General features: G+C 41.8%; 1 protein-coding gene and 1 pseudogene across 3 annotated transcripts in view; both read right to left on the reverse strand.

The window, feature by feature from the left end:
- The window catches only part of PCGF5 (polycomb group ring finger 5), a 118,549-nt gene that overhangs the window by 34,982 nt on the left and 59,206 nt on the right, over nt 1-24,361 (reverse strand). The gene's annotated exons all lie outside the window — the stretch shown is intronic.
- On the reverse strand, nt 11,933-18,650 carry LOC308257701 (asparagine synthetase [glutamine-hydrolyzing]-like; annotated as a pseudogene). The gene is made up of 2 exons: nt 18,096-18,650; nt 11,933-12,621 (listed from the first exon to the last, which is right to left on the reverse strand). The product of its transcript is annotated as an asparagine synthetase [glutamine-hydrolyzing]-like (transcript).

The raw sequence follows: 24,361 nt of genomic DNA on the forward strand, positions 1-24,361 counted from the left end.
TTCTAAGGTGACATCTGAGCGTATTTTTTTTTTTGTTAAATATACTTGAATCCCATATTACCTACTTCTTTATACCATTACATACAGCTATTAGGGAACACCCTTCAGCATAGTTCTCTCAAAATTTGGATAAAACACAGTATTAGAAAACATTAAAAATAAAAATATTTAGATACGAATATAGCCTCCGTCCTCTAAATCTCTTGGTCCCAGTCCAGCTGGAGTGGCTCAGTGGTTGAACGTGGACCTATGAACCAGGAAGTCAGGGTTCAATTCCCTGACAGGGTACATGCCTGGGTTGCAGGCTCAATCCCCAGTAGGGGGCATGCAGGAGGCACCGATCAATGATTCTAATTATTGATGTTTCTATCCCTCTCTCCCTCTCCCTTTCTCTCTGAAATATATAAAAAATATTTTTTAAAAACCCACAAATCTCTTTGTCCCAAAAAGGTTCTAAAAGTCTTTTAAAAAGTCAAAATAACGTTTGGGAAAGGAGGGCTGCCTTGTTAAGCTACACTGTAGTGCAGGATTGAGAAGCAGAATTCCTAGAAGATTCCTGGTATTTGCTCTTTTCCCAGGGACAACAGACAAGTCTCTGAAATTTGGGGAAGAAGGAAAAAAAAAAAAAAAGAGAGAGAGAGAGAGACAGATTAGAGCAAGAATGAAGGGGTATTACAAAGTCTAATCCTGGTGATTCAAAAGGTTTATCATACTCAAGGATTCAGGAATTCCTGGTTGTCTATCAGCCTTGGCCAAATAGAGAGGCACGTGATATGCCTAGAGCAAGCCCTATGCTGAGTCAGCCAAAAGGCTGAGGGTAGGAGCCTGTCCTCCCAAGGACGAAATACTAACCTAGGTTGCTGAAGAAAGAAATGGAAGCTCATCCATCCAGAGGTACACAAAGTTTCAAGAATAAGGCTGTATTAATTGCTTAAGGCCGAGACACCACCAGTGTCCCAGGGTACTGATGGAAAATACTAATCTATATTCCTGATCTGGACTGTCCGATATGGTAGCACTAGTCATGTGTAGCTACTGAGGCACATGAAATGTTGCTAGTTGAACTTGAGATATGCTTTACATGTAAAATACAGATCTCAAAGGCTTGGCATGAAAAAATCTCAATTTTTATATTAATGTTGAAATATTTTAAACACATTGGATTAAATAAAATATTAAAGTTATTTTATTTGTTCCTTTTTAAAATGTGGCTACTAGAACAATTTAAATTACACAGGTAGCTCACTTTTCTTTCTACTGAACAATGCTGTTCTAGAGGAAGATAGAAAGCCCCATCTGGAGGTCATTTTATATTTCACATCAACGCTTATTATTCTAATTTTGCAGATGAAGAGTTTCCTACAGGCAAATAACCTGTCTACTCTGATGAATGGCACAGAGATTTGAATCCAGGTTTTCTGACATGAAATCACAAATTTTACATCAAATTTTAAAGATTTTAACTTTACAAAGGGAAAAAAAAAATGTTATATAGAAATAACATCTCTCCCAGGTATGAGCTCGATCTGTCTCCCTCTCTCTCTAAAAATCAAAACAGCTTTTTAAAAAAACAGTAAAAAAAAACAACACCCCCCTTGTAGTAAATACATCTCCCACATGATTTTAAAAGCTGTTAATAGAGCCCAACCTTATACAAAGTAGAACCTGAGAAAATCCAAGGCAGAAGTTCAGTAAAGATTTGCTTTCCCTAAGATGTTTACAAAATCATCACTGCAAATCTACCCTTTGATTCTTAGCCTTTAATTTGGTTTATACCAGCTATAAAACATATTTTTAAAGTATCTTAAAAGATTTAATGCCAAGCTCTTTAATTGCTCAACTGCTATACATACTGTTTAACTCAACAGGTCCAAGATAAAAAGGTCCAGGTCTGGGTTAAGACTCTATGGAGACTAATTACAATCTTCATTCTCACCAGCCACCTACAGAAAGATGCTGTGGCCACAAGAAACACCTGGGTCAGAACGGGAGTTAGGCTCACCAATGATATTCCCAGTTGAAAAACCACTTAAATAGCAACAAGTGCTAACATTTCCTGAGCCCTAACCTAGTATCAGGCTCTGGGCTCAGGGCTTTGTATAGATTAAAGGATTGTTACCATCCTCCTTTGGCAAATGAGAAACACAGTACTGGAGAGCCTGAGTAGGCTGCCATGACTGCTCACAGCTGCCCAGCTGTGTAGCAGAGATGGCATCCACTCCCAGGCTTGTGCATCTCCAGGCTTAAAATCCAACTACTATTCTAGGCATAATAAAGTCAATAACACTTGATCCCTGGCATCAAGATTTGTTATTTTTAACTGATCTTTATATTTAGCCCAACACAAACATCATAAAACTTCTGCCTAAAGCTTACAAACTGAAATCCTTTTACCATTTCTTAGATTTGAACTAAGCTGTTGCACAAATCAATAGAATCAGGTGTCATCTAAAATGGTGGTTCCCAAATTGAGATGGGCACCACAATCACCAATGAGATTTTTTAAAGAACAGATTAATGGGCCCCATCCCAAAACAATTAAATCAGAATCTCCAGGAGATCAACAACAGGACTAACTTTGCAAAGCTCTCCACCAAGACAGTCACAGAGAACTAGGAAATCCTGGCCAAAGGAGGCTAGAAGCTGGCCACAAAATCCTTACCAGCGAGTACCTCTGATAGGTGCTTTAGGATTTGGCCCTCTGCCAAATCATAATCAGAAGTCACTTTACTATTCACTATTAGGAAATCAGTCATGGGACAAAACAATTGAAAAAATACGGGATGAAGATACTCTCCCTGTAATGCAGAGGCCAAGGTAGGACAGCATAATGCTCTACCAGTGGTTCTCAACCTTTCTAATGCTGCGACCCTTTAATACAGTTCCTCATGTTGTGATGACCCCCAACCATAAAATTATTTTCGTTGCTACTTCATAACTGTAATTTTGCTACTGTTAATGAATCGTAATGTAAATATCTGTGGCTCTACAGCAGCGGTTCTCAATCTGTGGGTCGCGACCCACAGGTTGAGAACCGCTAGCAGGGTCGCCTAAGATCATCAGAAAACACAGATATTTACATTACGATTCATTAACAGTAGCAAAATTACAGTTATGAAGTAGCAACGAAAATAATTTTATGATTGGGGGTCACCACAACATGAATTGTATTAAAGGGTCGCGGCATTAGAAAGGTTGAGAACCACTGCTCTAGACAAAAGACAATCTGGAGGCAGACTGCCTGGATCTGAAATTCAGTTCTATCACCAGGCACATTACTTACTCTATGCTTCTATGTACAAAGGAGATAACAAGGATACCTATCTCACAGGGTTCTTGTAAGGATTAAATGAGATAATACATGTCAAATGTGTAAATAAGTATATCGTAATAAATATTCAACGAATATTTGAACTATCACTAGATGAGCATAAAACCATAACAAGGAGAATCAGTAATTGAATACTGAATGGCAACAGACTATGATTAGTTTGATGTGTCCATCTGAAATAACAGATGATCTTGCTAATGGGACTTTAAATGTCTATTATGTATTGGTATTAATCCTCTGCAGCTATGACAGCCCTAGAAATAGTCTTACAGCTCAAGTAAGATATTTTCTATACATTGCTTCACCTGAATGGGAACTACCCATCTTTGCATGTATGATACTTCTTTTTCTGGGGTGAAGGGTCCAAGATTGAGCAATACTTCTCTATTATACATTCCTTCTTTAACTTTATATCCTATCCCAGTGGTCGGCAAACTGCAGCTCACGATCCACATGCGGCTCGCGAGCCGCAGTTTGCTGCTCTGTTGACTAATGAGTTTGCCGACCACTGGGATAGGGGCTTAATCACAAGGAACAACAACAGCCTGTAATTATTAGAATCGAGAGTCTAGGTCAGTGGTTGGCAAACTCATTAGTTAACAGAGCGGCAAACTGCGGCTCGTGAGCCGCATGTGGCTCACGAGCCACGTTTGCCGACCACTGTCCTATCTTATATAACGAGGTAATATGCAAATTGACCATCACTCCAACACACAAGATGGCCGCCACAAGATGGCCAGCAGGGGAGGGCAGTTGTGGGCGATCAGGCCAGCAGGGGAGGGCAGTTGAGAGGGACCAGGCCTGCAAGGGAGGGCAGTTTGGGGCGATCAGGCCTTCAGGGGAGGGCAGTTAGGGGTGATGGAGCTGGCAGAGGAGGGCAGTTGGGGGCAACCAGGCCTGCAGGGGAGGACAGTTGGGGGAGACCAGGCCTGCAGGGGAGGGAAGTTGGGGGGGACAGACCAGGCCTGCAGGGGAGGACAGTTAGGGACGACCAGGCTGGCAAGGGAGGGCAATTAGGGGTGACTGGACCAGCAGGGGAGGGCAGTTGGGGGCGACCAGGCCTGCAGGGGAGGAAAGTTAGGGGTGACCAGGCCAGCAGGGGAGGGGAGTTAGGGGCAATCAGGCTGTCAGGGGAGCAGTTAGGCATAGATCAGGCTAGCAGGGGAGTGGTTAGGGGGTGATCAGGCTGGCAGGCAGAAGTAGTTAGGGGCAACCAATCAGGCAGGCAGGCGAGCGGTTGGGAGCCAGCAGTCTTGGATTGTGAGAAGGATCCCAGATTGGAAAGGGTGCAGGCTGGGCTGAGGGACACACACCCCCCCCCCCAACCCCGTGCATGAATTTTGTGCACCAGGCCTCAAAATTCCAACATAGTCCTACTGGTCTAGGAGCTACCTTGTTCAGTCTTTACACTTTGCATATACCTGCTCTGAATTACTACTGCATGTTGATTTCATAGTTTAACTAATAAAGGACTATTCTACATCCTTATTTTTCAAGTTCTTGAGAGGTGGGGGTGTTCTTCACAACAGGTACAAGAACCATTGTTGTTGCTATCTTGTATGTATAGTCCACCCACATCTTTATGTATCAGAGAGCTAGCTTTTCAGCTCTGATGACACAAAGTAATCTACACAAATTTCTCTTCTTGACCACTAATCCTGCTCTCATCCTATATAATAAAAGGGTAATATGCAAATCAATCAAACAACAGAACGACTGGTTGCTATGATGCACACTGACCACCAGAGGGCAGATGCTCAACACAGGAGATGGCCCCTGGTGGTCAATGCGCTCCCACAGGGGGAGCGCCACTCAGCCAGAAGTCCAGAAGCCGGGCTCACGGCTGGTGAGTACAGCAGGGGTGGTGGGAGCCTCTCCCACCTCCAAGGCAGTCAGACATCCCCCGAGGGCTTTTGGACTGCAAGAGAGCACAGGCCGGGCTAAGGGAACCCTCCAGAGTGCATGAATTTCGTGCATTGGGCTTCTAGTTGATAATAAAATAATAGTCTTTTCTGTCATGTTGTTGATGTTATCACTCATTGGTAATGTTCTATTTATTAAAAGTGATCAAATGCTGACTCCTTTGGTAAAATCATCCTAAGGTGTTCATTTTATCTGTCAACACAGAAGCACATTCCTTCCTTCCTTAGCACGTTACCATCTTTATGTGCCCTTCTTGAGTAACACTCATTTGATACAGTTTGCTTTGAAAACTTTATTATCTACTAACAGTTTTTAAGTAAACTGTGGTCATCTACAAAGAGAAGAGGCGACAGCTTCCTGATTTTGAGACATATTCTTTTTTTCTTTTCCTTGTGGAACTTGTGTTTTATTTTGTTTTATTTTTTTTTAAATAAATCTTTATTGTTCAGATTATTACAGGTGTTGCTCTTTTTTTTCCCACATAGCTCCCCTCCACCTGATTCCCCACCCCACCCCATGCCCTTACACCGCGCCACTGTCTTCATCCATAGGTGTAAGATTTTTGTCCAATCTCTTCCCGCACCCCTCACACACCCTTCCCCCTGAGAATTGTCAGTCCACTCCCTTTCTATGTCCCTGATTCTATTATATTCACCAGTCCATTCTGTTCTTCAGATTTTTTATTCACTTGATTTTTAGATTCACTTGTTGGTAGGTATGTATTTGATGTCATTTTGTTGTTCATAATTTTTATCTTTACCTTTTTCTTCTTCCTTCTCTTAAAGAATACCCTTCAGCATTTCATGTAATCCTGGTTTGGTGGTAATGAACTCCTTTAGCTTTTTCTTGTCTGTGAAGCTCTTTATCTGACCTTCAACTCTGAATGATAGCTTTGCTGGGTAATCTTGGTTGTAGGTTCTTGCTGTTCATCACTTTGAATATTTCTTGCCACTCCCTTCTGGCCTGCATAGTTTCTGCCGAGAAATCAGCTGACAGTCATATGGATGCTCCCTTGTAGGTAACCGTTTTTCTCTTGCTGCTTTCAAGATTCTCTCTTTGTCTTTTGCCCTTCGCATTTTAATTATGACGTATCTTGGTGTGATCCTCTTTGGATTCCTCTTGTATGGGGTTCTGTGCGCTTCCCGAACTTGTAAGTCTATTTCTTTCACCAGGTAGAGAAAGTTTTCTGTTATTATTTCTTCTAATAGATTTTCAGTATTTTGCTCTCTCTCTTCTTCTGGCACCCCAAAAATTCGGATGTTGGTACGCTTAAAGTTGTCCCAGAGGCTTCTTACACTATCTTCATATTTTTGGATTCTTTTTTTTGTTTTTCTGGTTGGGTGTTTTTTGTTTCCTCATATTTCAGATCTTTGGTTTGATTCTTGGGGTACATTGATCTACAGTTGAGTTTCTGTATATTCTTTATTTCAGACAGTGTATGCTTAATTTCTGACTGGTCCTTTTCCACTCTTTTGGCATTCTCATTAAGATCCTTAAAGGTCTAAGTTCCTCAGCAGTTTTTAGAAGATTCTTGAGTAACCTTATAAATGTGGTTCTGAACTCTATGTCATCCAGTAGTTTGCTTTCCTCCATTTCTTTCATTCGTGACATGTTTCTTTGTCTCCGCGTTTTGCTGCTTCCCTGTGTTGATGGAGTGGCTTTGTGTGGTAGGTGACCTATAGGGGCCAGTAGCTCAGCCTCCCCAATCACCTGAGGTGGACGCCTTTGGTACACCCCTTTGTGGGCTGAGTGCAAAGTCTTGGTGTAGTTAAGCCTTGATTGCTGTTGGTACACTGGGAGGAATTGACCTCCAGTCCAATTGGCTGTGAGGACCCGCTGTGTCTATAATGGAAGAACTGCTGTGCTGGAGACACGCTTATGGTGCAGGACTTATTTCAGTGGGGCTTTGGTGCTCACTGAGTCTGTCTCTTGAATGTGTCACTTATGGATGTGAGGAGTTTCAATCTGGTGTCTCACACTGACCACTAGGTACACTGGCTTCTGGATCTCCAATGGGATGCAGGTCAGCTACTGTCTGAGGCCACCCAGCAAGAGCTACAGCGAGAACTACAGTTTTCTCCTCTTTGCTTGGGGTTTGGAGGTTTTGGTGCTGTCTGACCTGGGCTGCAAGTTTGCTAGGTTAAGCTGCAATAGGGCAGGCCATTCATGTGCTAAAGCCGCTGCTTGGAGCTTGGGTGGGTTTGTAGGTTGTGCGGGGCAGGGTCTCAGGGCGTCACTAGGCTAGGGCATGGCAAACAGTGATGGCTGCCTGTAAGCCGGCTCTGTGTCTCCGTCCGCGTTCCCGCGTCCCATGCCCCAGCGCAGTAAACAATTATTCCTGCGCTCAGCCCTGCAAGCAAGCCACCCTCACTTTCCGACCCGATGGCAGACAGTCCAGCTTCTCCCCGTAGGAGTTTGGGTCCCCCCGCGTCTCCCCAGAAACTGGAGTTCAGAGTAATCGAGAGCTTGTCTTCCTTCGGGTTGAAAAAAGCAGTGCTCCGAGTCGCCCGCTGCCAGCCCAATTCGCGCACCTCCGTACCTCAGCTTTTCAGCGCTTGTGCACGTCTCAATGCTCTTTTCTTCTAGTTTTAGAACTTCCACTCAGCCAGCTTTCCCGTGGTTCTGGGTGATAGACGTTTTGTCTTTTAGTTGTAGTTTTGAAATTGTTGTGCGAGGCAGCAGTTTAGGTGTTTACCTACGCTGCCATCTTGGATCCTCCCCTGATACATATTCTTATAGGTGAAACTGACAATATTAAAAAAGTTTTCCAGTATTTGCTTCCATGAGACAGTATCTCTTGGTTTCACTTATATAAGGATCTAATAACACCTTCCTTCTGTTATGTTATACATGTACATTTCTCTTGAAGGCCCACGTGAGTTGCAATTTCATGAAGAACATTTAGGATAATATTACTTCCTACTGAGAAGAATGCTATATGATTTCACCACCACAGAGGATCAGGCAGCAGCAAAGAAGAAGGATCTTGTGTCAAGCAGGCCAGGAGACCAAAATGTCCTGGAAGGTTGTACTTCCATAGACAGACTTACAGAGTCAGGGTAGAGTTTGGTAGCTCAGTGAGTGCAGCAATGCCCTCATAACCCCCTGATCAATATAAATTCTTATCAATCATAATGATCACTTCTCACACATACTCCTGATAGCTTTGTTCTTCTGTACTTCAATTTTTCTACCTGTCTCTTCTTTCATTATACTTGCTCAGTTAAACTATTAATCCTGGCTAAATCCAACCTACTCTGTTTCTACAACATTATAACTGTGGGAGAAAAACATGCACCTCGCTGATGGTATCTCACTTTAAATTCATGACCATGAACTTAAAGTGGGTCCTTCATCTGCCAGGTGGTCATACTCAACACCCCAAGTCCATTATGCCCTCCATCAATACTTCATACCTTCTCCTCTCTCCTCAAATCCTCAACACATCCTCCCCCAATCTCTCTCCACTGATGACCTCGCTTCCTCTTTTACTGAAAACAAAAGGGAAAAAAAACTGAAACAAAGAGAATTCACATCACCATATGACTCGTATCTGTACTTTGTGCTCCTGCCTGTTTCCAGAAGTTTCATGTGCCTATCTACAACCAGTCTCTGCTCTGTGCACTCAATCCCCTCTAGATTACCTAAGAACGCTGCTTCAGTATTCTCCCATTTCACTATCATTAGTCTTTTGCTATCTACTGAAGATTTAAACATATTTTTCATCTTAAACAACTGTTGACCCTACTTCCCTTGTCAGCTGTCACTCCATTTCAGAGCTACTTATACTCACTCTCTCCAATTCCTCTCTTCCCATTCGTTTTTCCCAACCTCTTTTTTAACCTTCATTAACATGAAATACTTACATAATCACACTATAATGAGCAAAACGAGGGAATTTTCCATCCTCTCACACTTATCCAGACTTTCCCTCTTTACCACTCCATGAAACTGCTCAACAGGATTATCCATGGCCTCTGTGTTGCTAAGTCCAGTGGTCTATTCTCAGTTCCATCTTACTCAACACAGTTGACTTAGCTGATCCCTCCCTCATTCTTGACATTATGTGTGCTTTGCCTCCCAGGATCCTACCCTGCTTTCTCCTATCTTACTGACAACTCCTCCTCAGCGCCCTGGAGCTTGGTCCTCTTCTCTTCTTTGTCTACACTCGCCCCCTTGGTACTTTCATTGTTTAAATATGATCTATATGCTGATAATCTCCAGACTCACACATCCAACTCCCAACTGACATCTCCATTTGGTGTCTCCAAAAATAGCCTCCCGATCTTCCACCCTCAGCCTTTTCTACATGATTGGATGACATCTTTATCCTCAAGTTTCTCAGACCAAAATCTCAAAGATATCCTTTAAGACTCTTTTTCTCTTATGACCCCCATATAGGTTATCAGCAAATTTGGCTTTACTTTCAAAATATAACCAGAATCTGACCACTTTTACCACTACCACTGCCTTGGTGCAAACCATCACTACTTCTTGCCTGGACTATTGCAACCACCTCTTAACAGGTCTGTTTTCAATAGTAGTCTGAGTGATGCTTTTAAACATAAATCAGATAATGTCATTCCTCACTCAAAATGGGTCATTTCTCTAGAGTAAAAGCCTAATCCTTACAGTGGCCCTCTGAGAACTGCACACTGTGCCTGTGGCTCACATCCACCCTATCACCTCCCTGTGCTCTCCTCTGCTCACTGTTGTCTAGCCACACTGGCCTGACCATTTCTCAACATGTCAGGCACATGCCTGCCTTAGACTCTAGGCTCTTTCTATTCCCTCTACCTGAAATATTCTTCCCTCCTTCGTGTAATTGGCTAACTCCTTTACCTCCTGAAGTCTATTCAAATCTCACTTTCTTTTCTTTTTTTCAAATGTCACTTTTTTAATGAGGCCAACTAGAACACAGGCTTATTTTAAATTTTAACACCTTCCCACTGACTGCCCAATTCCCCTTACCAGCTTGACTCTCCCTTTTTCAATACCATTTATCACCTTCAAATATACACTGCTAGAGGCCCGGTGCACGAAATTCGTGTACAGGGGGCTGTGTCCCTCAGCCCAGCCTGCACCCTTTCCAATCTGGGACCCCTCAAGAGCAGTTGAACATCCCTCTCACAATCCAGGACTGCTGGCTCCCAACCGCTCACTTGCCTGCCTGATTGCCCCTAACCGCTTCTGCCTGCCAGCCTGATCTATGCCTAACTGCTCCCCTGATGGCCAGATTGCCCCTAACTCCCCTCCCCTGCTGGCCTGGTCACCCCTAACTGTCCTCCCTTGCCAGCCTGGTCGCCCCTAACTTCCCTCCCCTGGGGGCCCGATTGCCCCTAACTGCCCTCTCCTGCCTGCCTGGTCACACCTAACTGCCCTCCCCTGCAGGCCTGGTTCCCCTTAACTGTCCTCCCCTGCAGGCCTTGTCCCTCTTAACTGCCCTCCCCGGCAGGCCTTGTCCCTCCCAACTGCCCTTCCCTGCAGGCCTGGTCACCCCCACTGCCCGCCTCTGCTGGTCTGGTCACCCTTAACTGCCCTCCCCTGCAGGCCGGGTCCCTACCAACTGCCCTCCCTTGCAGGCCTGGTCCCTCCCAATTGCCCTCCCCTGCTGGCCTGATCGCCCACAACTGCCCTCCCCTGCTGGCCATCTTGTGTCCACATGGGGGCTATCTTTGCCCACGTGGGGGCAGCCATCTTGTGTGTTGGAGTGATGGTCAATTTGCATATTACCTTTTATTAGATAGGATGATTTACTTATTTTCTACTGTGTCACCTAATGTATCCCAGGTGCCCAGAATCGTACTTGGAGGAGGAGGTGCTCAGTGAATATTTATGGAATAAACGAGGACAGGGTTAGGAACAGTAAAGGGAACCAAGTGCACTATTGTAGTTAAGTCAGAAACCTGCCTATGCTTTCAAATAAAGGGAAGAGATTCTGAGTTTACTAGTAATCTTTTTGACAACTAAAATGAGTTAATTCAATATAAACTAAAATCTGTTTCAGTTTTCTAAAATGTTGAGTGAAGAAATGTCAGTAATGAAGTCTCTGAGGGAACATAGCTTTTGTTCACTGGTATTTAAATTTTTGATATAATATAGTACTAGTAGTCTGGGAAAAACCAGTGTTATGAAGCCTCAGTACCTATAAAAAGTCTTCAAAATATCGAAATGGAAATTACCTTTTGTCTTTTTTACAGGTTAGGGGTGGGCAAACTTTTAGACTTGAGGGCCACAATGGGTTCTTAAACTGGACCGGAGGGCCGGAAAAAAAGCATGGATGGAGTGTTTGTATGAACTAATATAAATTCAAAGTAAAGGAGCGGAGGGGAGAGCAAGAGAACCCTCTGCTCTTTCGGCTCCGCGGGCCGGATAGAACAGCTGAACGGGCCGATCCGGCCCGCGGGCCGTCATTTGCCCACGGCTGGGTTAGACTGTACTTATTCTTAATATTTATATTCAATCTTTCTGTTAGATTGTTTTTCAGATTTGACATTTTTTTACTCCATGATGGATGATGGTCATTGCCACTCTTCCAAGCCCCAAGGCCTCTACTTTCACATTTACTTTCACTCTATAGCTTAGAAAGAGCTCAAGTTTTGGTGGCTGACTTGTGATGGGTCAGTGTGGGTGCAGAAGGGTCAGTGGCATTAATCCACCTGGGAATCCAGTAATGGGTCAGCCAGTCAGTCCGGCCTGGGTAGTGGTGTGCAAGGATTTGACAGTAGTAACAGCCTTCTTTAGTTTCAGGTGTTGCAGGCCATGGGCAGCACGTTGGATCTCAACAAAGGGCATCAAATAGAGTTCCTTTAGAAGCCTCTTCCTCTCCTCCTCGGCTTTTTTCAGGAGAAGGGCCTTGTGAAAATATATGTAACCCTGCATCAGTTCATCTGGACCTTTTCCATGCCGTGTTCTTCCTAATGTACTTGGAAATTGGGTACATACGCACTGAAATGCGAACTGTTTGTAATGTCATAAGCTTCTAAGGAAAATGTGACTTGCCACCCTTCTGGCAGCTAGAAAATCAGAACTGTCTTCCATGCCAATCACAAATGTCTGAAGAGGATACTGGACTTGGGCCTCTTTTAGCTGCTTCAACAGGGTGGCAGCAACCAAACTGGAATCCAAGCCCCCTGATAAAAGATACCCAATCCTTCTGTCTGTCATCAAACATTTTAGTGGCAGTGTCAAAAAGGACCCGGAGGCTGCTCTTCATGGTTTCTATCCCAGAACCTGGAAAGTTTCTTCACACTGTCACAGAGGGCGTGCAGAGGTTCCCTCTGCAGTGATTATATTTAACCACTTCCACCGATGCAACTTCACCATTTGGCTTTAAATCCAAAACTTCAGAGAAAGGAAGATGGATGCTGATGGAAAGGCAGATTGCAAGATAGTGTGTAAGTGAGAAAACAAAGGGAGAGTGTGTGGTCGCACTAGGAGTGTTTGTTGGTGAGTTGAGGGACAGCTATACTCCAGGAGACCGTGGGGGACTGCTTGACAGGGCTCCCCTGTCCGAGCAGCCCCCTCTGCTGCTGGGTTCCCTCCCGGAGCAACCTGCTCGGACGCGGAGACCATGCTATCTTGAAGGGGAAAGTGGATGTTGTAGGGAACCTGAAAAGCCTGGGGAATCAACAACTACAGCACCCACCGAACAGCTGAGAGCCTGAGAACACCAGTCCCCAATTGGCGCAAACACATGGATTCAGAGAAGCTCTACACTCCACTATGGAAAGGTCAGATTTCACCTGGTATAATGAGAGAACCACATAATCAGACACCCGGAGAAGAGAGACCATGGGGAGACAAAGAAACAGCCCACATATGAAAGAAAAGCAGGCATCACTAGAAAAGGAAGTGAACGAAATGGAGGCAAGCAACCTGTCAGAGAAAGAATTCAGAGAAATGGTCATGAGGTGGCTGAAAAGAATGGAAGACAAATTTGACAATATGTGTAAGAACCAAGAGGAAATGAAGAAGAACCAAGAAGAAATGAAAAATGACATCGCTGCTGTAAAGAACTCAATAGAAAGCATCAAGAGTACACTAGAAGAAGCAGAGGACCGCATCAGTGAGCTAGAAGACAAGGTAGGAAAAAATACCCAAGTAGAGCAGCTTCTAGAAAAAAATAAAATAAAAAGCAGGAGGAGAGCCCGAGGGAACTTTGGGACAACACGAAACAAAACAACATCCGCATAATAGGGGTTCCAGAAGGAGAGGAAACTGAGCAAGGAATAGAAAAACTGTTTGAAGAAATAATGGCAGAAAACTTCCCTGATGTAGGGAAGAAAAAACCCACACAAATCCAAGAAGCTCACAGAGTCCCAAGCAAAATGAACCTCAAAAGACCGACGCCAAGGCACGTAATAATTAAATTGGCAAACACCAACGACAAAGTAGGAATCTTAAAAGCGGCCAGGGAGAGACAGAAAGTTACCTACAAAGGAACCCCCATCAGACTAGCGACTGATTTCTCAACAGAAATTCATCAGGCCAGAAGGGAATGGAATGAAATATACAAAGTCATAAAAAGGAAGGGTCTGAATCCAAGAATACTGTACCCAGCAAGGCTATCAATCAAAATTGAAGCTGAAATCAGGAGCTTCACAGACAAAAAAGGACTAAGGGAATTTATTACGACCAAACCAGCAATGGAAGAAATGCTAAAGGGTCTGCTGTAAAAAAAAAAAAAAAAAAAATAGGAAGTGAAGAAGAAACATGGGGTAAAGAATAAAAATGGCAACAAATAAGTACCTATCAATAAACTTTAAATGTAAATGGATTAAATGCCCCAATCAAAAGACATAGGGTAACGGATTGGATAAGAAAACACGACCCATATATCTGCTGTCTACAAGAAACCCACCTCAGAAAAAAAGATGCACACAGACTGAGGGTGAAGGGATGGAAAAAGGTTTTCCAGGCGAATGGAAATGAAAAGAAAGTTGGGGTAGCAATACTTATATCTGACAAATTAGATCTCAAAGTGAAGGACATAACAAGAGATAAGGAAGGCCACTTCATAATACTAAAGGGAGCAATCCAACAAGAAGAAATAAATCTGGTAAACATATATGCACCCAATACAGGAGCACCCAAATACATAAAAAAAACTCCTGGAGGATATCAAGGGAGAGATTGACAGCAATACAATCATAGTAGGAGACTTTAATACCCCACTATCAACATTGGACAAATCCTCTAAATAAAAAATCAGCAAAGAAACATCAATCCTAAATGACTCACTAGACCAGATGGAAATAATTGACATCTTTAGAACATTTCACCCCAAAGCCACAGAATATACATTCTTCTCACGTGCACATGGGTCATTTTCAAAGATAGACCATATATTGGGTCACAGGCAAAGTCTCTTCAAATTCAAGATAGAAATCATATCAAGCATCTTCTCAGATCACAGTGGCATAAAACTGGAAATCAACTACAATAAAAACAATCCAAAAAAAAATCAAACACATGGAGACTAAACAGCATGCTGTTAAACAATGCCTGGGTTACCAGAGAGATCAAAGAAGAAATAAAAAACATCATGGCAACAAATGACAATGAAAACACAATAATCCAAAATCTATGGGACACAGCGAAAGCAGTCTTGAGAGGGAAGTTCATAGCTCTACAAGCCTACTGCAAAAAACAAGAAAGAATGGTAATAAATTACCTAACCCTACAACTCAAAGAGTTAGAAAGAGAGCAACAAGAGAAGCTCAATGTAAGCAGAAGGAAGGAAATAATAAAGATTAGAGTGGAGATAAATGACATTGAGACCAAAAAACAATATAAAAGATCAACAAAACCAAGAGCTGGTTCTTTGAAAGGATAAACAAGATTGATGAACCTTTAGCCAGGCTCACCAAGAAGCAAAGAGAGAGGACCCAAATAAACAAAATCAGAAATGAAAGAGGAGAAATAACAACAGACCCCACAGAAATACAAAGGATTGTTAAAAAATATCACGAACAACTCTATTCCAACAAACTGGACAACCTGGAGGAAATGGACAGATTCCTAGAAAAATACAACCTTCCAAAACTCAATCAGGAAGAATCTAAACATCTCAATAGGCCAATAAGTATGGAAGAAATTGAAGCAGTCATCAAAAAGCTTCCAGCAAACAAAAACCCGGGGCCAGATGGCTTCACAGGGGAGTTTGACCAAACATTCAAGAAAGAACTAAAACCTATCCTCCTCAGACTATTCCAAAAAAATTCAAGAGGAAGGAACACTTCCAAGCTCCTTCTATGAAGCCAGCATCACCCTAATACCAAAACCAGATAAAGACAACACAATGAAAGAGAATTACAGGCCAATATCCCTCATGAACATAGATGCCAAAATCCTCAACAAAATTCTAGCTAATCAGATCCAGCAGTACATCAGAAAGATCATACACCATGACCAAGTAGGATTTATCCCAGGAATGCAAGGATGGTACAATATCCGCAAATCAATAAAGGTGATACATCACATAAACAAATTGAAAGATAAAAACCACAGTCATATCAATTGATGCAGAAAAAGCATTTGACAAAACCCAACACCCTTTCTTGATAAAAACTCTCAGCAAGGTGGGAATAGAAGGATCATACCTCAACATAATAAAAGCCATATATGATATACCCACAGCTAACATCATACTCAATGGGCAAAAACTAAAACCATTTCCCCTAAGAACAGGAACAAGACAGAGATGCCCACTCTCACCACTCCTGTTCAACATAGTACTGGAAGTATTAGCCATTGCAATTAGACAAGAAGAAGAAATAAAAGGCATCCAAATTGGAAAAGAAGTAAAGCTGTCCTTATTTGCAGATGACAAGATATTGTACATAAAAAACCCGAAAGACTCCATCAAAAAACTAATAGACTTAATAAATGAATTTGGCAATGTAGCAGGATACAAAATTAACGCCAAGAAATCTATGGCATTTTTATACACCAATAGTGAACTTACAGAAAGAGAGACTAAAAAAGCAACCCCATTTACCATAGCACCAAAAAAATTAAGATACCTAGGAATAAACTTAACTAAGGAGGTAAAAGACCTATATCCGGAAAACTACAGGACACTGAAAAAAGAGATAGAGGAAGACGTAAACAGATGGAAGAACATACCATGTTCATGGATTGGTAGAATCAACATCATTAAAATGTCCATACTACCCAAAGCAATCTATTCAATGCACTCCCCATTAAAATACCAACGGCATATTTCACAGACCTAGAAAGAACTCTCCAAAAATTCATCTGGAATAAAAAAAGACCCCAAATAGCCACAGCAATCCTGAGAAAGAAGAACAAAGTAGGTGGGATCTCAATACCAGATTTCAAGCTGTATTACAAAGCTACTATTCTCAAAACAGCCTGGTACTGGCACAAGAACAGACATATAGACCAATGGAATAGAATAGAGAATCCAGATATCGACCCAAACCACTATGTTCAATTAATATTTGACAAAGGAGGCATGAACATACAATGGAGTCAAGACAGTCTCTTCAATAAATGGTATTGGGAAAATTGGACAGATACATGAAAAAAAATGAAACTAGACCACCAACTTACACCATACACAAAAATAAACTCAAAATGGATACAGGACTTAAACATAAGACGGGAAACCATAAAAATACTAGAGGAATCCACAGGCAGCAAAATCTCAGACATATGCCGAAGCAATTTCTTCACCGATACTGCTCCTAGGGCAATGGAAGCTAAAGAGAAAATAAACAAATGGGACTACATCAAAATAAAAAGCTTTTTCACAGCAAAAGAAACCATCAAGAAAACAATAAGAAAGCCCACTGTATGGGAGAACATATTTGCAAATGTTATCACTGATAAACGTTTAATCTCTAACATTTACAGGGAATTTATACAACTTAATAAAAGGAAGATAAATGAGCTAATAAAAAAATGGGCAACGGACCTAAATAGAATCTTTTCGAAAGAAGACAGAAGGAAGGCCAAGAGACACATGAAAACATGCTCAAAGTCACTAATTATCCAAGAGATGCAAATCAAAACGACAATGTGGTACCATGTCACACCTGTCAGAATGGCAATCATCAACAAATCAACAAACAATAAGAAAAAGGAACCCTCGTGCACTGCTGGTGGGAATGCAGAGTGGTGCAGCCACTGTCGAGAACAGTATGGAGTTTCCTCAAAAAACTAAAAATGGAGCTCCCATTTGACCCAGTAATCCCACTTCTAGGAATATATCCCAAGAAACTAGCAACACCAATCCCAAAGGATATATGCACCCCTATGTTCATAGCAGCACAATTTACGATAGCTAAGATTTGGAAACAGCCTAAATGCCCATCAGCAGATGAGTGGATTAGAAAACTATGGTACATCTCCACAATGGAATACTACGCTGCTATAAAAAAGAAGGAATTCTTACCATTTGCAGCAGCATGGATGGACCTGGAGAGCATTATGTTAAGTGAAATAAGCCAGGCAATGAAAGAAAAATACCACATGATCTCACTCATTTATGGAAAATAAAGAACATTATAACCTGATGAACAAAAAGATAGATACGAGGCAGTAAATCACCAAGCAGACTGTCAAATTACAGCAGGAACGCTGGGGAGTGTTAGGGAGGGGGGGAAATAAATCAACCGAAGGACTTGTATGCATGCATATAAGCGCAATAAATGGACACAAGACACTGTGGGGGGTGGGGTGGGATGAGGGCATGCAACAGGGGGTAAGGGAGGCTGGGGGAAGGTCAATGGGGAAAAAAAGGGAGATATATGTACTACTACATGTAATACTTTAAACAATAAAAAAAATATATTTTAAAAAAATCCAAAACTTCAGTGTCCCAGAAGAAAAGGCTCCACTTAAAAAAAAAAAAATTGTGGAGTGCTTCAAGTTAAAAAGACCTTTAGCTTCTGAACCATAGCCAAAAATCCATCCTCAATTACAGCTTTAAACAAAGGTCTTACTCCATAGGTATCTCTGCCCAGGAACACTTTCTTATTGGCCGTATCCAGTAAAATAAATGCAAATACACCATCCAACATACAAATCACGTCTATTCAATTCTTCCTTTGACATAAAGATGGATTATTTCACCATCCACGTTAGTGTAATATTCAAGTTCAAAATGGCATTGTAGCTTCTGGTGGCTGTAGATTTCTCTGTTGTAACATAGCCACAAATAAGGGTATTCTTCACTCAAATTGGCTGCATTCCAAATAGCTGGTCAACCACGACCAATCGGGAAAAGTCCAAAGCAGCAGTTGGTATATCCATTGACATTCTCAAAGCAAAATGCATCTGGACCGCTGTGTGCAACCTTCATAGCTTTCAGACAATGAACAGAAAGGCATTCAGTGCTGCCAAAGAGGGCCCAAATGCCACACATGGTGCAATGGAGCTATGGGCTCTCTGGGAGTGAGTAGTTTGGGTGAGCAGGTAGTATGGCAGTAGCAATCCAGGCTGTGGATAGCAGGCAAACAGGGCTTCTGCTAGACTCTTAAACATACCTGTGCACTCACCATGAGTTCTAATTCTGAATACATATTTTAGGTTAAATATTTTCTTTCAAATCATCATTGGTATCAGTTCCAACTCATTATGACATAGATATATTTCTTCTCAGAAGCCAATATAAAAGACAGTTTTATTTTTTATCTATCTTTTAGTGTCCACTCTGATGTTTTGCTCAACTGTTTAAACGTTCTTATTTAGTGCAGCAAGTTTTCAACCTTTTATCTCATGGCACACACAAACTAATTACTAAAATTCCATGGCACTCCAAAATATATATTTTTTGCTAATCTGACCAAAAAAGGTATAATTTTGATTCATTCACACTGGATGGCTATTGTTGTATTGGCTGTTGGGATTTTTTAATTTGACAAACTAAGGGAAAAGGGGCCAGTGCCACTAATAAATAAGTATTGCATGTTTCAAAAATTCTTTTGGCACAGGTTGAAAATTGCTAATCTAATGCATAGTTTCAAAAGCTAAAAGAACCATATATCTCATATAATTCTTCTTTAACATTAATAATAGATAACACCTAGATTAAGACCTATAATTATTCTTCCTTATTTAAAAAGAATCATCAAAATGAGCACTATAATCACTTTCATGAATGAGTGACTAGTTTCTGCCAGAATACTATTTGAAATATGTATTATCAGTATACCAGGGATCTCATTTCTAGTATAACCCTAAAAAATTATATTTGTACCAACTGAGACTTTAATATAACTTCTTAGGCCTTTGATTTTTTTCCTATTCTCTTAAAAAAAAAAACACCCAAAACAATTTATTTAAACTAACAAACACACAAAATAAAACCAAAAACAGTTCATCCATTTCTCCCCTACTTCCGGTAACCACCAATTTATTCTCTGTATCTATCAGTTTAGGGTAAAACAAAACAAAACAAAAAACCCATCTTATTTAGATTCCATCTATCAGAGAGATCATAAGGTATTTTTCTTTCTCTAACTTATTTCACTTAGCATAATGTTACTACAAATGGCAAGATTTCATTCTTCCTTATGAGTAATATTCCAGTGTGTGTGTGTGTGTGTGTGTGTGTCTACCATATTTTCCTTTCCCTATTCATCCACTGATGGATACATAGGTTGTTTCCATATCTTGCCTATCCTATATAATAATGAGCTAATATGCAAATGGTTGTCACACCCTCATGCCAGGGCTAGGGGACCTGAGGCCGGGCCAGGGCACATGAGGCCACGCTGGGAGACCTAAGGCTGAGCCCCCCGTCTAATGGGGCTTGACGGGGGACCTGAGGCTGCGCCCCCCACCCGGCAGGGCTTGATGGGATTGGGACCGGCTGGGCTGGGTCTCGCACGATTTTGAGGCGCATGAGGGTGGGCAGGGACTTGACTCTGGGTCCTGCAGCACTCCCCTGACTCTGACAGGAGGGAGATTTTCATATACATTTTACTAATTTTCTTTAATCTTTGACACTTCTATTATAGAGAAAGGGCAAATAGCAATATTAAAATATTTCCTCTAATTCCCTTTTAATGTGCATGAATTTCATGCACCGGGCCACTAGTCTATATATATATAAAAAGCCAGCGACTGGAATGCTATAATGACCAGAACGACTGGTCGCTATGATGCCCACTGTGGCCAGTGAACTGGCCCGATCTGGGGGTGAGGCTTCTCCCATGGCCTCTCTCCCCCACTCACCTCTCCTCCCCACTGGCCCCGCCTGATAGCCCTCCTACCCCAATAGGGGGTGGAGCTGGCCAGCCAACCTGCTGCAGCCCCTCCCCACAACAGGCCCTGTCCCTGATGGGCCCCCACCACCTCAATTGGCCTGCTCCGCCCTTGATTGTCCCCCTCTACCTGAATAGAGGGCAGGGCCAGCTAGCCAACCTCCTGCAGCCCCTCCCCCCAGCAGGCCCCACCCCTGATGGGTCCCCACTACCCTGATTGGCCCACAGCCACTCTCTCAGCCTGCCCTGCCCCTATTGCCCCCCTACCTCAATAGGGGGCAGGGCCAGCTGACCAACCTCCTGCAGCCCCTCACCCTACCCGGCCCCACCCCAGATTGGCCTGCAGCCCCTCCCCCCAGCCAGCTCCATCCCCAATCACCCCACCCACCAATTGGGGGTAGGGCGGCTGGCCAACCTCCCACAGTCCCTCCCCCCAGCTGGCCTGGCCCTGATCGGCCCTGATCAGGGGTGGGCTGGCCATCCAACCTACCACCGTCTCCTCCTCCCGACAGACCGGGTCCCGGATCCGCCCTGATTGGGGTTGCGCCGGCCGGACCCCACCTGTGCACAAATTTGTGCACTGGGCCTCTAGTTGTAAATAATGCTGCAATAAACATGGGGATTCATATATCTTTGCGAGTTAGTGTTTTTCTTTTCTTCTGATAAGGACACAGAAATAAAATCGCTGGATCATATGGTGGTTCAATTTTTAGTATTTTGAGGAAACTTCATACTGTTTTCTATAATAGATGCACCAATTTATATTCCCATCAACAGTGCACAAGGGTTCCCTTTTCTCCACATTCTCAACAACACGATACTTCGTGTGCTTGATAATAGCCATTCTAGTAGTTCTGAGGTGATAGTGCATTACAGTTTTATTTTGCATTTCCCTGGTGATTGGTGATGTTGAGCACTTTTTCATGTACTTATTGATGGCCATCTGTTATGGCTTTTTGGAAGAATATCTATTCAAAATCTCTGCCCAGTTTTCAATCAGATTTTTTTTTTTTTTTTTTTTTTTGCTATTGAGTTGTATGAGTTCTATATTTTGGACATTAGCCTCTTATTAGATATATGACTTGCAGTTATTTTATCCTATTCAGTATGTTGCTTTTTCCTTTTGTTGAAAGTTTCCTGTGCTGTGCAGAAGATTTTTAGTTTCATATAGCCCTTCCTACTTGTTTATTTTTGCTTTTAGTGTTAGATTCAGAAAATCATCACTCACCAAGACCTATGTCAATGAACTTACCACCTACGTTTTCTTTTAGGAATTTTATGGTTTCAGACGAGTTTTACTTTCAAGACTTTAATCCATTTTGAGTTCATTTTTGTGTATGGTATAAAAGAGAGTCCAGTTTCATTCTTTTGTGGTGGCTGTCCAATTTTCCCAACACTATTTATTGAAGAACTTGTCTTTTGCCCATTTTATATTCTTGGCTCCTTTGTTATAAATTAATTGACCATAGATGCGTATTTATTTCTGGGTTCTCTATTCTGTTCCATTGATATATGTGTTTTTATGCCAATATCACACAGTTTTAATTACTATAGTTTTGTAATATAGTTTGAGATCAGGGAACATGATGCCTCCAGCTTTGTTCTTTATTCTCAAGACTACTTTGGCTATTTGGGGTCTTTTTTGGTTCCATAGAAATTTTAGTATTGTTTGTTCTATTTCTGTACAAAATGTCATTGTGATTTTGATAGGGATTGCACTGAATCTGTATATTGCTTTGGGTATTAAAATTTAATATTAATGCTTTTAATGGTATTAATTCTTCTAATCTATGAGCATGGAATATCTTTCCATGAATTTGTATCTTCTCCAATTCTTTCATTAATGTCTTCTAGTTTTCAATATACTTTCAACTCCGTGGATACAGTTATTCCTAGGTAATTTATTCTTTTTGCTACTATTGCAAATGAGATTTTCTTCATTTCCCTTCCTGATAATCTGTTGTTAGTCTATAGAAACACAGCAGATTATTGTGAACTGATTTTGTATCCTGCAAGTTTACTGAATTCATTTATTAGCTCTAACAGTTTTTTGATGGAATAAAAAGCTTTGACAGACCTTTGATTTTTATTCTAAACACAGGTCTTGGCTCTAAAAGTCAAGTGTTGTAAAGAGTACATTATTAAAAAGTTTGATTTAGATTTTTTCTTCATTATAATGGCTATTTATTCAGAATCAATAATAGATTCAGATCCTGACTGGCTATATAAAGATACACTAGAGTCCCGATGCACAAAATTTGTGCACTCGGGGGGTCCCTCAGCCCGGCCTGTGCCCTCTCACAGTCTGGGACCCCATGGGGGATGTCCGCCTGCTGGTTTGGGTCCAATCCCCCTAAGCCGGCAGTCAGACATCCCTCTTGCAGTCCAGGGCTCTTGCAGTCTGGGATTCCTCGCTCCTTACCGCCCGCCTGCAGTGGAGGCGGAAGAGGCTCCCACCACCTCTGCTGTGCTCACCAGCCATGAGTCTGGCTTCTGGCTGAGTGGCGCTCTCCCGCCTCTGAGACAGCGCTAAGGAGCAGCCAGCCCAGCTTCTGGCTGAGCGGCACTCCCCCTGTGGGAGTGCACTGACCACCAAGATGCAGCTCCTGCATTGAGCGTCTGCCCCCTGGTGGTCAGTGTGCATCATAGCGACCAGTCGTTCTGTTGTTTGGTCGATTTGCATATTAGGGCTTTATTATATAGGATTTTAAATTCACATGTTGTTAAAGAATTTTTAGAAAATATAGCCAAGCAGAAAGAAAAAAAAACAAAAACAGGAATATGACAATTTAATATGAAGATGTGCCCGAGTCAGCTCTCCAGGAGTCAGAACCCAGGGCCAGCACTTACTAGCTGTGTCACTTTACCTTTCTGAGTCTTTGTGAAAAACGCTGGAAAATGAATCTGAAATACTCTGCCCGCAAACCTTCTCATAGCTTGCTCCTTCCTATTACTCCCGTCTGCTCAAATGGTAACTCCCAAGAAAAAACTTGCTCTGTTTTATTTTTCCTCATAGCATTTGATACACACAGCACTGAAATCATATTGTTTATTCATGTATTGTCTGTCTCTCCTATTAAAACATAAATCCTAGGAGGGCACACACTATACATGTTCTTTACTGTTTTGTTTCCACTGGCTAGGATAAAAACTGATAAAATGTAGCTACAAATCTGTTAATGATTAAATACTACCACCTAACTAGAAGGATCCTTGGGAAGATTACATAAGACAATGAAAGTAAAGCTCATGACCTCAAATATGACATTCAATAAATAACAGCTATTAGTTTAATCTTTCATTAGCATTTATTTTAATTACTCTATAATTAAAAGTACAAGCTGCCTAGTTCAAGAGATGCTAGTATTATAAATGTCTGGTCCAGAGCAGTGTTTCTCAAACTTTAGTGCACCACAGAGTCACCTGGAGACTTGTCATTACACAGACTTCCAGCCTTATCCCCAGGGATCCTGACTCAGCAGGCCCACAGTAAGGCCCACAGATATGCGCTCCTAACAAGCTCCCAAGTGATGCTATGAGTGGATGCTTCTAGTCAGCACCTTGCATAGCAAGTATATGTACCACAAGATTTTTAAACACTGAGTATCAATGCATCAAAAGTTCTCTATAACTTAAACACTTGTGTATTTATAATAGTTGTTCAAAAACAATAAATGGTTGGTAGTACTTAAATTTTACCATTTTACAATTAAATTGTTCCTCCATTTTCCATATTACCACATAAAATCATGTCACTTAATTGTCACATTAACTATTTAATTATCAATTAACCCTTGTTCTTTGCTTAAGTTAACAGTAAGTACAACGTTGTGTTTTTCCAAATAATTCATTCTTAGGGGATTAATGT

The sequence above is a fragment of the Plecotus auritus genome (genome assembly GCF_963455305.1).
Source record: "Plecotus auritus genome assembly, chromosome: 9".
Taxonomy (NCBI): Eukaryota; Metazoa; Chordata; class Mammalia; order Chiroptera; family Vespertilionidae; genus Plecotus; species Plecotus auritus.